The sequence below is a fragment of the Lonchura striata genome, chromosome 20, assembly GCF_050655825.1.
Source record: "Lonchura striata isolate lonStrDom1 chromosome 20, ASM5065582v1, whole genome shotgun sequence".
NCBI classification, from domain to species: domain Eukaryota; kingdom Metazoa; phylum Chordata; class Aves; order Passeriformes; family Estrildidae; genus Lonchura; species Lonchura striata.
In genome coordinates this window covers 4,341,472-4,354,182 of record NC_140722.1, presented here as the reverse complement: position 1 = coordinate 4,354,182, position 12,711 = coordinate 4,341,472, and the positions used below count along the sequence as shown (strand labels likewise).

At 42.7% G+C, this 12,711-nt stretch overlaps 1 protein-coding gene and 1 long non-coding RNA gene across 8 annotated transcripts in view; both read right to left on the bottom strand.

Annotated features, from left to right (window-relative positions):
- LOC146765706 (uncharacterized) overlaps window positions 1-11,530 on the bottom strand; it is a 49,835-nt gene extending 38,305 nt beyond the window's left edge. The window contains exon 1 of the long non-coding RNA XR_014949626.1: window positions 101-11,530. This is a non-coding gene — a long non-coding RNA (uncharacterized LOC146765706). The remainder of the gene's footprint in view (window positions 1-100) is intronic.
- Window positions 1-12,711, bottom strand: part of PTPRT (protein tyrosine phosphatase receptor type T) — a 465,535-nt gene that overhangs the window by 219,182 nt on the left and 233,642 nt on the right. The window lies entirely within an intron of this gene.

The window sequence follows — 12,711 nt, the reverse complement described above, 5'->3', positions numbered from 1 at the left end:
CTGCCAGGGCCACCAGACACCTGCCATGGCCACCAGACACCTGCCAGGGCCACCAGACACCTGCCATGGCTACCAGACACCTGCCATGGCTACCAGACACCTGCCATGGCCACCAGACACCTGCCAGGGCCTCCCTCACCTGCCATGGCCACCAGACCCCTGCCGTGGCCCTCCCTCCTGTACCAGGGCCACCCCTCCCCTGCCAGGGTGACCCAGCAATTGCTGATTAACACAGCCACGGCTGCTGCCTCTCCCCACTGGGCCGTTCCAGTGACAAACCAGTCCCCTGAGGAAGATTTGCTAGACTGAAATGCAATTTATCACCGAGTACCTGCAGTCCCCAGCAGTGACAAGTGTGTCCCAGAGTGCAGAGCATCAGTTATGTCAACTCTGGAGCCAACATGTTCTTCTTCTTCCCCTCTCCATTTCCAAATGTGCCATAATATTTACTGCTAAAATATCTTCCCCCATCAGCCCTTTAACTATCTCCTATGGAGTCTAATTAAAATGAAGTATTGTAACACACAATCAACACTTGCACAGTGTTGAGGGAGACTTGCAGATGGTATTAGGAAGAAAATAGCTCCTCAGCACTGATTAACTTGAAAGCTTAAAGAAGTTCCTCTATTTTCCACGTTCTATGTCAAGCTGAACGTTTTGAAATAGGAAAGTTGCACCCCTTCTTCTACACTTTAATTACAGTAGCACTTCACACTTGAACACCAGTGCTTAGAATTAGGCAATAATTAGGTGATTCCTCCTCTTTCATCTTCTACTTCAGCCTCAGCCACACTGAACTCAGTAACCATCTTCACACTTCAGTTTTAGGTGGCAATTTCAGTGTATAATAAATAAATATTTACACAGTGTCTGTATGAATGTGACAGTGATTCTCTGAGGAAGCGGGGGTTAGAAATGCAACTGAAGTAAACTGTGATATCTGGGGCTTGGATCCTCTCCTCCAGATTTTAATGCAATGACAAAACAATGATCTTAAAACATTTAATGCTCCTTAGTGTGTTTAGAATCATAGAATCACAGAATGGTTTGGGTTGGAAGGGACCTCAAAGATTATCTCGTTCCAACCCCCTGGCTTGGACGGGACACCTTCCACTATCCCAGGTTGCTCCAATCCCTGTCCAGCCTGGCCTTGGACACTTCCAGGGAAGAATTTCTTCCTAGTATCTAATCTAAACCTGCCCTCTTTCAGTTTAAAACCATTCTGCAAGGTACTGCAGAGACAAAATGTCACCAACTTACATTATTTTAAAAGATACATTAGATGGAATGAAAGAATGAAACCCTCCCCAAAGCTGCTTCTACGCTAGTGACCTGACTTCGTGATATAAGTGCCATGCATTTTACTCAGAGGTGACTTCCCTCTCCCTAGAAACAACTCTTCAAATGTACATCTTCAGGCAATTTTCCCCCCAGTGAAGAAATTGTGTCTAATGGCTGAGTTATTGTTTGAAAATTGCTTGTTTGACTCACCATACAAGTTTTTAAAAACATTAATTAAAACCCAAAGGTCTTACCCAGACTTCACAAATTATAGGATGAAAAAAATCCTGTTCCACAGTGCCTCATCCTCCTAGGACAATTCCTAGAAGCTGAAGGCAGCAGGATTCACCACCCACTTCACAAACCAGTCCAAAGCAAACAGGCACTCGACAGCTGAAAGCTGGGACAGCACTTAAAGGAAACAGAGATCTGAGACTGTGCTTTGAGGGAGGAGAAGCCAAGCTCTTATTCCCACAGGACAGAGCACCAGCTCAGCTCTGAAATTCAAATACTGCTTCTTCACCAGATAAGCGATAATAAAAGTTAAAGAAAAGAAAGGAAATAGAAGTGAGAGATGAAAATGTAAAAGTTGAACAGCACTCAACCCAGCACTGCTATATCCACAATGATCTTGACAGCATTCCTAAACATCCACTGCTTCTCCCCTCTAAATTGAACTGTGCACATTAAAAACCTCAAAAGCCACCAAACAACCAGGCTGCCAAGTGGCAGTGCTTGCTGGAAGTCCTGTCAAACCTCCCCTCATGGATGTCCCAGTGTGGTGCATCCTCAGCAGTGGAGGACACGCAAAGCTCTGCACATCACACAGACTGGCACAGATCCTGAGGCTCCCACGCTTCCCTTCCAGCAGACAACACAGAGCAGGGCTCCCTAGATAGTCTAGAGTGGTATTTCAGTGTAAGCAAAGCTAAAATTATAGCAAGCTGTATAATTTGGTGAGTACCTCTGAAAGAAGCCCAGAGGAATTGTTTGAGCTGAGTGCGATCAGAAGGATCACAGCGCTGCGCGGTTCCTGCAGCAGCAAAGGCAATCCTGGTGCTCTGTGGGGACCTCTGGAAGAGGCACCAGAGCTCTTCCACCTCCCCTGCAGCACAGCAAAGAGGCCAAATACAGGCAGTGAGGGCAGCTTTTATCTCAGCAGCTTTTTGAGGCTGAAGAAAGCACTTCCAGCCAGATTCTCAGCCAATCTCAAATCTGGCTCCACATTCCACTCTGTTGACTCTCTTGAAGCTGGGCATGTGGGAGAGCAGGGAACAGATCCCACAGAGTTGTTTAAGCAACCTGCCCCCACCTTCATCTCCTTGATGCCTGAAGGAGACATGGAGGCACCACACAGCTGAAATAAATTCCCAATTTCCTGTGCCAGGGTATCACAGGGAAAGCTGAGAGCTTTGCCACTCCAGAAAGGTTTTCCATCCTGAGGAGGAGGGATGCAGCAGACAGGAGAGCACAGGCAGCAGCCTGGAACTGCAGGTCACTGCCTGCAGTTTTGCATGGAGAATGAATTAGTGGTTTGTGCCTGACACTTACCCATGAAAGGAAATGCAAGAGGAAATTTATAAACACAAAAAACACCAGACCACATTTCATGAGAGTCCATGAATACAGAGTGGGGAGAGGGTTAGCTTCTGACTCAGGGTTTCTGAGTTCTTTGGACCAACAATACTGTTTATCTCATAAATATCACAAAAGCCAAGCAGGAAGGATTTTTAAGGATAGACTGTCACACAGTCTGGGAATCACTCAGCTTTGCTGCCCAAAATGTGACCACGTCACTGCTGTTTCTGTGCTCTGAATACTCAGGAAGGAAACCTGCAGTGGTGAAGGGGCCCAGAGCCTCTCCCAGTGTCCTCACGCTCCCAGGAGGGAACAGATGGAGTGCTGCAGGCTACACTTTGCTACTGCAGCCCAACTCCTTCAAGGAAGACAAATTTGAAGGAAATGCTGAAGGTGATATACCATTAGTACCCTTAGTCCTTAACCCTGGGGACAACCTGAGGTAGGATTTGTTTCATAAAGTCTTAAAGGCATTTGAGTTTAAAAGCATTTCTGCCTGTCAACACATCCAAGTACACGATCAGAGGCAATGCCACTCCGTGACTCCTGTGCAAATCTCTGCACAGTCTGCAAGGGTTTGTCCTCCTGTGCTGAACACAAGGCATTTCTGCAGGATGTCTCTGAGTCTGTGACTCAGGCAGCAATTTAATCCATCCTGCTTTTCTCACCTAAGCTCTGGAGGATATTCTTCTTAGAGTTATTTACCTCTGGTGGGGTCACACAAACACATCTGTCTGGGTAGGAATGGCTGGGTTAAGGGAGGAACTGTTAGAATTTGCTGACAGCTGAAAACATCAGAGCAGTCCAGTTGGAAAGGGTTGAAGGGATAGAAATGGTTGTGCCTAGGGGGATGGTTAACAGGGGATGGGTGCTGCAGGGAGGGAAATACACCCCTGAGGGAGGAAAAGCTGTTTTACAGGCACCAGAGGCTACAGAGCTGAGTCACAGAACCCCAGCATGGCTTAGGCTGGAAGGGACCTTAACACTCATCTCACTCCTGCCTTGGGTGGGGACACCTTCTACAAAGAAACAGAATTGTTTGTGAGGTCCTTTCTCATACCATGAATGAGGGAAATGTGCTGGGAAAAAAGCAAACCTCTCTACGTGTTCTTCCAATATTGCTGTTTCTGAAGCCTGAGTACTCTGGCAAAATTGAAATGAAGATTCATCCCTTTCCCACCAACCTCATCAAGTGATGACTTCACAGGAAAGAACTTTTGAGCACAAAATTTCATTTTTGCACAAAAGCAATGTCCAACATGGTTGTGTCACAGGCAGGTCAGAGAGCTTACAGTTATTTTTGGTGGATAAAGAGTACATTGCACAGAACATATATAGATTTGAATAATTATCTTGTCATTGAAAAATTGAGATCCAGGTATATTCTACAACTCCTCCTGTTTCCCCCTAACTTTATCAGCTTCTAAGTGGAAGAAATTCTAGGGGACAATTGTGGAGGACAAGCCTCTAAACAGCTGCCATGAAAAATAGAATATTGTGTTCCCTGTAAAGATAAAAAGAAGGATTCTGTGCCAGGCACACTCCAGATTCTTCATGGCAGACATGACCCTGACAAGCTGAATAAATATGAATATATAAAAGCCCACCAGAGATCCAGAAGTGTGTGGATAAAGCTCTCAGACACAAATTCAGATTGGAATGTTTGGGTTTTTGGTGGCTGCCCCATCCCTGGGAGTGTCCAAGGCCAGGCTGGACAGGGTTTAGAGCACCCTGAGACAGTGGAAGGTGTCCCTGCCCATGGCAGGGGGTGGAACGAGATGAGCTTTAAGGTCCCTTCCAACCCAAACCATCCTGTGATAAATAAGGCAAAAGGTGGATGTTTCAGAGCCCTGTGTTGCACATTAGAGGTGGCCACAGGACCTGGTGGGTGCTGGAATAATCTGGTTTAAGAACTAACATATGAACATGTTTCTTCTTTACTCAAAATCAAGGTAATATAGTGCAAATATTTTAGTCCAAATTGATCTAACCAGAAAAAAAACCACAAAAAACCAGACCTTTTTTGCCAAATAAACCTAACAGAACAGCACTAAAGCAATTTAGAACAGAAAACACACACCCCAACAAACAGTGCTGCTTGAAAAGAAATAGAAGAATATAAAATATTTTATATTATATGTAAATTATATACTATATATATATATATATATATTTATATCCTACTTTTCTATAGAATAAAAATATCCTTCCTCTTCTTTTATTTATTTATTTAAATGTTCTGACAGTATAGCTTTAATTATGTTACCTTTACTTAGCACACCTGGAGCACAGACAATGCTCTGCCCTCCCCTCTCTCAGTAACCAGGACTTGTTTTTAAAACTTCTCAGTATTTCACTGCTAAGGGACACCCCTGGGACAGACAAAAGGCCAGAATTGTGCATTCAGCACACAGGTACATTCCTACAGCCTAAAGAGGACTTTAACAAGGTAATGTCCCTTCCAGCACAGGCCACCACAGTCAGGTTTGGAGATGATTTCTTATGATAAACAAAAGCATCTTTTATACTGGGACAGGCAGAGACAAATAGGAACATACAAACTATCAATCATACAAATTAATTAACCAAGTCTGAAACTCCAGGAGTGCTGATACCAACCTGTGAGACTCAATCCCACAAGTGCCAGGGGAAAATTCTCTATAAATGCCTGATGGGTTGCAGCATAACACACCAACAGAATATGAAGCACCTGTTTGCACAGAGCCTGCTTCCAACTCTGTTACGCTGAGCTATTTGCTTCTGTTTTAAAAATAAGTAAATATTTGCTCTGCTGTGCCAGCTGGATCAGGGGAAAGCTCTGAATTGCCTCTCCCAGACAGGAGAAGGCTGGCAGAAGGTGCCTGTCTGGAGTTCACATACACAACATTAATTGGAAGCAACAAGTATTGAAAACAGCTTCAGAACAGAAATGGGAACAACAAAAGTAGATACAAAATTCATTTTCACTCTGCAGATTTTATGTCACGTACTGCAAAGCTCATCTTTTAACTCTGTGGTTCCTGGTTTTTTTAGAAGAGTAGGACAAAAACCATAATCAGAAAAGCTGAGTTTCACAAAGGCAAGGGAAGTTTTATACCTGAAATTTGTACCTTGACTGATTTTGAAGGAAAAGATGATGTACTTTTCTGAGATGTGATGGGAATCAGTGTTTACAAGAAACTTAAATCTTATCACCTGAAACCCCTTCCATCATCACAGAGCAAAGTATAGAATGAAAATTCAGAACTTCAGACGTGGATTTTAATCTATGGCACCTATCAGACAACAACTCAAAAGACATTTATGCAATCTTAGAGCAGCAACTGCTTTTTCTGAGCTGCCATAAGACAGTTTTAATTCCATAGGAAATGAAAAACCATCCCAGCTCTAGAGTTGCTTTCAGGAACAGGTTCTTTAACAAAATAGGATTCTTTCTGTCCAGGAAAAAGAACGGTGTGGATCTTTATACAGAGGAATGTGTTATGAATGTAAACATAAACACTATACCAAAGGGGCCTATAGAACAGGAAGTGGAAAGATTTATTCCTATAATAGGTTAAAAATTAATCCATCTGAAAGGGATAAAACTGACTGTGAAGAATTGTTTTTAAACAAATACAGAAGTTCATACATAGCATTGCCTTGACACAGCATTCCTTGTCTTAAATTCAGCTTCCCACTCCTCTGCCTCAGTCCCTCTGTTAAAACAACAACTTCATGCCAACAGTTTATCTTATTATTAAAAATGCTCTTAAATACAGTTATCACTTGAAGGCTTTATCTTCCAAGTGGTGGGGTTCCCTTGATATATGATCTAGTCTTCCAGCTCACCAAAGATTTTTTTAAACTTCATTAATGGACAAATCAATTTCTGGTGATTTGGATCTATTTGCTATTTGTAAGAACTACTTCTATCCTGGGTTTTTTTGTTGTTTTTGTTTTTTTGTTTGTTTTGTTATTTCTAGGGAATGCTAGGAAACATCTCCAAATGCCACAGGGAGGAAATGATGACATTCAGGCTTTCCGATTATGTTATCTTGTGAGCTGTGGTCTTGCTTTCAACCCCTTTCTGATGGTCTCTGTACTAAGACTTTAGTTTAATAATTTGAAGGATTATTGGCAGCTGAAATGAGGATTTGTGGATCTTGAGCAAAATACATTATAAAAACAACTGTCAGGCTGATTTGGATGCTCAGGCCTCTAAGACTCCCCAGCAATATTGTAGTACTTTGATGCTGTCACAGCTATGGTTTGTACTTCAGAATTATTTCTGAAGTCCTAAAATATTCCACTGCTTCACATTAAAAAAAAAAAAAAAAACCAAAAAAAAACCCACAAAAAACAACCAGCTAAAGAAAAACAAATTCAATAAATAAAAGTCCAAAGCTTTTAAGCTTTTATCTTATGAAACTAAAAAAATAAAAATAAGTTTAAAGGAGATGAAAGCATTTCTTTTTCATCACTACACTCAGTTGAATAACGAATAATTAAAGGGGTGGCCAAGTGTAAATACTGCAATCCATTCCCAAGGCCATGCCAATCAGCTGGATCACAAATCCATGGCCTGGGCAGACTGGGGATCTTTGTTTTCCACTTGTAATGGGAGCTGTGAAGAGATCCCAGCACTCCCCAAAGGGAATGAGAGCTCTGCTCTGGTTTTGTCGTGTTCAGGTAGTGCCTTTAAGAGGCAGCAGAAATGCTCATGGACAGAATAGGTGGCTAAAAATGGCTTTTGAAAGTCCATTTTCAAGCTCAAACAATATGAAAATGCAACGCGGTGGTGCAGACAGACAGACACAGCATTACCAACCGGGTTCTGCACTCTCATGCTCCATCTGCTGGTTCTGCAACACGATTTAAGACACCAAGCTGCCTTTTCCTTTTTGTCCCCCAGCTGTGCAAAACCCCTGCTCATCTGCACGAATTGCCAAGTGTTAAACAAGAATTCATGTTCATCTCAACATTTCAGAGTCCACTGGGGAAAAATAAATGGGTAAAATATTTATGACAAGATGTAAAACATCTAAACATATGAGGAAGAACTCTGTTCCTAAATGTCTTACAAATGCCTCAGGGTTAAAAGCCTTAGCATGGTAAAAATGTAGTGCTCTCTTCCATTTTGCCTCTGCCTGGCTTTTGCACTCTATGTTAAAGCATCCATGAAAGCAAATTAATGTGCATTTTATTCTTTGAAACGTTTAAAATTGGCCACTTCCAGCGTATAAAGTCTCAGCATCTCTTATTATTTGAGTGCTTTTCAATGCAGACTTGTGCGTATTAAAAACACGTTTGAAAATGAAAGTCATTTATGTTTCAGCTGCCTTTGGAAAAGCAACAAGAGAAACACAAGCAGGAAGCAACACTTGTCCCAGGACAAAGATGGGATCATGACTGTGCAAATCCTGAATGGATGCTTTGCAAGGATGGGGGTGTCATTGATTCCCGGGATGAGTTATGGCACAGAGGAGGCAAAGGCACCTCCCCCTGGTGCTCCTGAGCCCCAGTTCAATGGGAACACAAACACGGCATCCTCCTTCCCCAGCTCCCTCCCATTGACTGGGCTTTTCACTCTGGGATAAAGCCACAGCTGGAAGCGATCATCTCGTGCACCCTCGGAAAGCCAACAGAGGCAGTAATAACATGGTAATAAGGGATGAGATTTTATGAAAGATGCCTCTTAACTGAAGACTAAAAGACACCATGCAATTTAAATAAAATTGCTTTTAGCAGGGGACTGAGTGACAATTGAGGGAAAATGCTTGGCCTGTTTTTGCGAGTGGTGGGGCAGATTTGCAGTGGGTATAAAATGCTGACTTGGACAAAGCAGTGCCAGGTTTGCATGAGCCAAGGAGTCACATTTTTAGGCCCACAGTGGAGAAACCCTTAAACTGAGAATGCTGAAATGAAGCTGCACAAGCAAGCAGGGAAGAAGTTATTAACACATCAAATATCTGCTTATGTTGCTTCCCTCCCTGTATGATTTTGTCAAGCGAGGAAAACTCAACCACCATTGTGTTGTGCACAAAGAACCCAGCTCCCTGGTTAACCCAGGCTGGCTGGATAACATGGAAGGTGAGGCAATTTTGGTTTGGTGTCTCTGGGCACCACTTGTGCCCAGACTCCAGCCCTGAATATCCGAAATAATTCACAGGCCTGTCCTGTCAGTGACCTCGTACAGAACCTTCATCTGTGCCCAGCATATTCACACAGAATCACTGAGGCTGGAAAAGACCTCCCAGTTCACCAAGTCCAACCTGTGCTTTACCCCCACCCCAACACCCAGCCCAGAGCACCGAGTGCCACATCCAGGTTCTCCTTGGACACCTCCAGGGCTGGGGACTCCACCACTCCTTGGTCAATGTTTAACAACTTCCAATGTTTAACCATCCTTTTCATGGAGAAATTCCTCCTGATGTCCCCCCTGAGCCTCCCCTGGCCCAGCCTGAGGCCGTTCCCTCTCCTCCTGTCCCTGTTCCCTGGAGCAGAGCCTGACCTGGGGCTGTCCCCTCCTGGCAGGAGCTGTGCAGAGCCACAAGGTCCCCCCTGATCCCCCTTTTCTCCAGCTGAGCCCCTTCCCAGCTCCCTCAGGATTCTCCAACCCCTTCCCTGGACACTCTCAAGCACCTTAAGCTGCAGAAATACACCCTTGAAAAAAAATCACCCAGCAAAATACCCAGAAATACACCCAGCAAAAATCCAGCTGGTTTGTATTCCCTCCAGATTTAATTCAAACCCACTTTTCCCTGAGAAGAGCAGATGTTCAGCTGCCTCACATCTATAACACCACAAAGTCAAGCCATGCTCGAGGATTTTACTGAGTCCAACAAAACAGAATGGGGTTTCTTGATTTTGTTTTCTCCCCTCTTCTTTTCTATTTTTTCCTCTTCAGATTAAGAATAGCTGTTTGGGAGGAAGCCTGGACAGAACTCAGGAGACACAAAACATCAAAAAGAACAGTGTCCTAAATTCAGCTGGTATGAAAGCAAGATCTGGGAAGGTTCCCTTCTTTTGGGAGAAGTTGTGAAATCCCACCATTAGTGAGAACAGTTCTTGGCATAAGAGCTTTATGCTTTTCTGGAAGTTGTCATCTTCCTGACCAGCCTGCCCACTCCAAAAATAATACTAAATTCAAACCACATTCTGGAAAAATATTAAACAGAAACAGCACCAGGAAGAAACAGTGTGATGTGGAAATTAATAACTGGACTTCTTCCTAATAAAAATTAAAATAAAACATTTCTGGATAACAAACTGCCTTTGCAGATAAAAAAAAAAAGTAAATCCCTAGAATTTAAATCCATCATGAGCAAAATCCCTCTGGGAAAAAAAAAAAAAAAAAATCCAGACCAAAGCACTATTGTGTCTGGATTTATATTCAGAACTGTATTTATGCAGACTAAGATAAGGGCAATCAATCCCCAGGCCCCAGGACAAAAAGCTGATCTTCTGCAAGGATCAGGATAAAGCAAATTCCTCACCATATGTCCCATGGTTAAAGGCAGTTGGAAGCATGCTTTGGGAGACTCAGGAGGGTTTGGGGATTGGTCAGTGCTGGAAACAAATAGCAGATTTATGGCACACTGATGTGCTCCAGCACATCCAGCAGTAAATCCCAGCCTTGCCTCTGCATGTTGCTGCTTTCCCACAGATGGAATTTAGTGCCTGAACTTTGGATGGATCACAGCCTCATGCCAAACCAAGGGTCCTGTTGATAGTAAAAGGGTTTTAAAATCATGGGGATTTAGGGTTAAAAGGAAAACTAAGCTTAGAAGGCCCTGAAAAAAATAAATACCCTAGGTACATGTAGGCCTTGTACCATGCTAGAACTGCACCTGTGTAGCTAGTACATGATAAATTATATAACTGTTAGAGGTAATGATTGCTTAGTAATTAAATATAATTATTGTTTAATCGTAAGAATAATCATTAGAAACTGTGGTCAGTGGCCCAAGAAAGATCGCAAGAAACTCATGCTTGGATAAAGTCAATGTATACAATAAAATAATATAAGTTTGATAATTAACATGTAAGTTATATAATGATAGAATATAAAATACATTCAGCTCGAAAGCCATGTCGGAGTCAGATTTGGGTCTGTAGCCCTGATTGCCAGAGCTCTCAATAAAAGCACCTGCATACAATTGTATTCTGTAATTCTGTGTGTTCCTGAATGCTGACACTGTCAGCTCCAACAATCTGGCTTTCCAGGAGTCCTGCATTCCCTCAGCCTCTCCAAATGCACCAAAGCACTCTGCTCCCCTTTCACTTTCCATCTCCTCCCAGATTCTTTCTGTCCCATACAGGTTGGCACTGTTGTTATATCTCAGACAACAGAGCTGCTCCTTCTTTCAAATTCTTTTCCAGTAAATAATTCACAGATCCATTCTCTCCTCTATTCTTTGAAAGGTGGCTTTCCAGGGCAACCAAATTGCTACAAACAACACAGCCACAACTTGATCCTGCTGGTTCCCCAAAGGGATGTTTCTTGCCTGAGACACCTCTGTGGGTGAAACCAGCTGTAACTTGGAGAGAAACCAATTAGACATTTGTCATCACCTTTTCTTTTTTTCCACACATTTTTCACTTATTAATCAAAGGGTAGATGCTCTTTCTACTCCAACAAAAACATAAGTGAGGAGGGGGAAAGAATAAAACAGAAATCAATATATATTTATCTGCTTAATCAATTTCGCAGGGAAAAATCATCATCTTGCATGCAATGGGATTTAATCCGTTAGGATGAAGCTTCTGTCTTTCAGCAATGCTATCAGGCTGTTTCCAAGCACAAACTGGGGATCAAGGATCAAAATGAAGGAATATTGTATTCCTGTAACTCTAATCCCTCTGGCTGACATGCCAAAGGCTCTTTGAGGTGGAATGAAATCAGAGCTTCAATCATCAAGGTAGGGAATGTCCCTGGAATGGCTTTGGGCATCCACTGACCCAAACTCAGACCCCAGGCTGTGCCATTCCCGAGGCTGCCAGAGCTCCAGGAGTGGACACCTCTCCCAGGGATACCCAGGGTGGGGTTGTTGGGGGGTCCGTGCAGGGCCAGGGGTTGGGCTGGGGGATCCTGTGGGTCTCTTCCAGCTCAGGAATATTCTAGAATTGTATGATAAAGTTTTCCTTCACTTGCTAAAAAAAGGCTCTATTTCCCTCATCCTCTCCATTTAAAGTTACAGGAAACTGGAGCCAAGAGTTAAAATTTCATTTTAATAGGGGAAATTAATGTGCCTTTCAGCACAAGGCTTAGAGTAGCTCTAAGTCTGTGAATCAGTGATTGCGATAATACCAAAAAATCAGTTGTACAGAACACTCTTTCAAATCTCTTGATGTCCTTTTTGTGCAGTGCTTTGACTCATAGATCCGAGTTTTAATTGTTTTTTATTATAAACTTGAGAAAAAAAATTAAGGCAGCAGTGTAGCAACCATGAATCATATTTTTCCACATTAACATGTGGAAGTTTCCTATTTAATGGGAGGTATCACCTTAAAATTAAGCCAGAAAGAAATGTTTTTGAACACATACTCAGTGCATGTGCTCATGGTTGTTCAGTTATTTTTATAGATTTGGAACTATTCTCTTAAATCAACAAAAAATGGCAAAAGCTGCTTATTACTGGTAAACTTCACTAGACTTCATGGCATCAAAGTCACCTGTTAAGAACCACCAGAGGAAAAAGTTTTCCAACTACTTGGCAGCACCATATCAAACTCAGAATGTTCAGATCATTTGCATTTGTTTCAGCCACTCTATCTGGGCTATTTTCAAAGGGAGTATCGAATTCAGCCCCATCATTTAAGACTAACTTTTATTTCCCTAGGCCTACACCAAAAATTGAGTATTGATCT